Genomic DNA, 3,251 nt, shown 5'->3' on the forward strand with positions numbered 1-3,251 from the left:
GGTTGAAAGAGGAGCAGAGGTCAAGAGATAGAAAAATGAATGAGTGAGGTCAGGGGGTAAGTAGGTACAGTATTTGAGTACAAAGTTTGGAAAGTATTAGAATAAAACTTATGAGTTGCTGCGTGACTAGCTCTTAGCCCAACCAGTGGCCTCACAGTGGACTATGGGATGGATCTGCCAGCTTCTGTCTGAGCGCGGTTGGCGGAGGTTTTCCTGTGCTGCTTCCAGGGGCGGCCCCAAGCCAAGGGTCTGGGGATTGAGAGTTTCAGGAGCTCTCAGCAGGACCAGCAGGAGGCCCCTCTTTTCCCAGGGGCGGGGCCCAGCTGGGGACATGGGCTCCAAGTGCGGAGCCGCACCTTTTTGGTTCTCAGAAGGGGAGCTTGGCTGCTGGTCGGCCCTTCAGATCCCTGCTGTGTTTCCACTGCTTTGTCAGAATCTGCGACTGTGGGGGGGTCTCTCGTTGGTGTCTTGCTCAGGATTCCCAGCTGGAGAATGCCGCCTCTGCGTCCGTCTGCGGGTGCTCCACGGTGGTGGGGAGTCTTTTACTCCCCTCGGGTCTCCGCCGCCACCTGTGTTCTGCGTCTGGGATCCACTGCTTGCTGTTCTAGTTCCGCGTCTGGGTTCCGCTGCTTCCGCCGTTCGCTGGCCCGGTTCTATGCTAGTTTCTGCAGCCGTTGGGCTCCCAGCCTGGTGCCCTCCACTACCGCCGCTTTTCGTGGATTAGAGCAGGTGCCCGCCCCCGCTTTCCCCGCGTGGAGCCGGTGCCCACTCAAGCCGCTTTTCACGGCTTGGTCCAGCGTGGCTTTCCGCGGGTTTGGGCGAGAGGTGGGGGAGGGGTCCTCGCGTTCCGAATTCTTTGAGAAAGTTGGATGTGAGCTTTATCTGGATTTCTTTTCTGGTTTGAGTCCTTCTCCGTTGCTTTTTGAGTTTGTTGTTGTGGATTTCTTTAGATAGTTGGCTCGTGGGAGTCCCTGGTTCTCTCTTTTTGTCAGAGAAAGCTAGGCAGCGTCACTATTGTCTCGGCGCCATCTTCCTTCCCGTCTCTCTCTCTCTTTTACCCAAACACACACATACACAGAATATCAAGATGGAAATTAGTAAATGAAAGAATGACGGGGCTGGGAGTTTGGCCTAGTGGTTAAAGTGCTTGCCTAGCATACACGAAGACCTGGGTTCGATTCCTCGGTACCACATACATAGAAAAAAGCTGGAGGTGTTGCTGAGGCTCAAGTGGTAGAGCTCTAGCCTTGAGAAAGTCCAAGGACAGTGCTCAGGCCCTGACCTCAAGCCCAGGACTGGCAAAAAAAAAAGAAAGAATGAGGAAGAAATTTCCTGGGAGATATCAGGTGCTTTACAATATTTTCTAGAACTGATTTGTTTGTATGAAATTAATGTTTGATGATTCAGTTCTGTATATTTTATGAAGTGTTTTAAGTAGCATATCTCTAGAAATTTCACTATTCATGACTTTAATATTTCTTTATGAGAAAATAAAGTTTGTAGGAATGTTTCTTTCTTCCTTTTTGTTGGTTGGGAGACTTGATCTCTGGGCCTGGGCACGGTCTCTGATCTCTTCAGCTTAAGGCTACAGCCCTACCTCTAAGCCACAGTGCCACTTCTGGTTTTCTGGTGGTCAATTGGAGATAAGAGTCTCATGGACTGTAGCACCCGGGCTGGCTTTGAACCATGATTCTAAGATCTCAGCCTCCTGAGTAGCTTGGATTACAGGTCTGAGCCACCATGTCCAGCAAGAATGTTTCTTTATAAATTGTATGAGAATGAATCTCACAAAGAAAGAAGACCACCGTGGAATATCTTGTAATAATCTTACAAGAATATGCTGTATTTTCTGTGATAAGAAAGTACTTCCAGTAATGTTCTAATGTAGTTGAGTATCTAAAATGCATTTGTAAAAGGGAGAAAGAAGAAATCCAGGATGACTGGGTAGATGACAACGGAAACTATTATTGATGGACACTAAAGAGTCCTCAACTAAAACACTTGAATTCAAAATTATTGCTGAATTCTGAGTTCTTCAGTGGTTATTGCTCTCTTTTTACATCAAAGGTGTCCAATAAATATAGGGCTGTGTAATCTAACACATATGTCAGAATTTTATATCCTGGGACTCTCAGATGACCTTGAGCTACAACCTATGCTATTTGGGCTCTTCCTGCCCATGTACCTGATCACTGTGCTTGGAAATCTGCTCATCATCCTGGCCGTCACCTCTGACCCCCAAATCCACATCCCCATGTACTTTTTCCTCTCCATCTTGTCTTGTGTTGACATTGGCTTCACCTCTACCACGGTCCCCAAGATGTTGGTGGACATTCAGAGTCACAGAAGAACCATCTCCTATGTGGGCTGCCTCACTCAGATATCTGTTTTTCTCATTTTTGGCAGGATGGAAGTTTTGCTTCTTACTTTGATGGCCTATGACCGCTTTGTGGCCATCTGTCACCCCCTGAATTACCTACTCATCATGAACCCTTGTCTCTGTGTCTCCTTGGTTCTGATATCATTTGTAGCCAGCATCTTGGAATCTCAACTTCATGTGTTGATGGCATTACAGATCACCACTTTCAGAGAGGTGGAAATCCAGAATTTCTTCTGTGACCCTTCTCAAGTCCGGGATCTTGCCTGTGTTCACAGCTTCACAGATAACATCATTAAATATTTTATAGGTACATTATTTGGTTTTTTTTCCCACCTTAGGGACTCTTTTCTCTTATTATAAAATTACTACCTCACTACTGAGAATTCCAACATCAGGAGGGAAGTACAAAGCCTTTTCTACCTGTGGCTCTCACCTGTCTGTGGTCTGCTTATTCTTTAGGACAGGATTTGGAGTCTAAATTGGATCCTCTGTGTCACATTCTCCCAGAAATATTGCAGTGCCTTCAGCAATGTACACAGTGGTCACTCCTCTTCTGAACCCCTTCATCTACAGCTTGAGGAACAGGGACATTAAAAGAGCCCTGAGGAGACTCTACAAGGCAGCAAGCTGGTGACAAGATAGGTTACATTTGGTTATGTTGTTGGTTTTCTTGCTGTTAATTTGTGTGTGTGTGTGTGTGTGTGTGTGTGTGTGTGTGTGTGTGTGTGTCTGTGTCTGTGTCTGTGTGTGTGTGCGTTGTTCCTGGGACTTGTTCTCAGCACCTAAGCAATGTTCCTGAGCTTTCATGCTCATGGTTGTCCCTCTACCACTTGACTCATTCCTCCACTTTCTAAACTTTGGTGATTAATTG

General features: G+C 46.6%; 1 pseudogene; it reads left to right on the forward strand.

Moving 5' to 3' along the window:
• Positions 1–2,254: 2,254 nt before the first annotated feature.
• Positions 2,255–3,014, forward strand: LOC150068112 (olfactory receptor 7E178-like; annotated as a pseudogene).
• The last annotated feature ends 237 nt before the right edge of the window (positions 3,015–3,251 follow it).

This window comes from Megascapheus bottae, chromosome 1 (assembly GCF_031878675.1).
Source record: "Megascapheus bottae isolate mThoBot1 chromosome 1, mThoBot2.hap1, whole genome shotgun sequence".
NCBI classification, from domain to species: domain Eukaryota; kingdom Metazoa; phylum Chordata; class Mammalia; order Rodentia; family Geomyidae; genus Megascapheus; species Megascapheus bottae.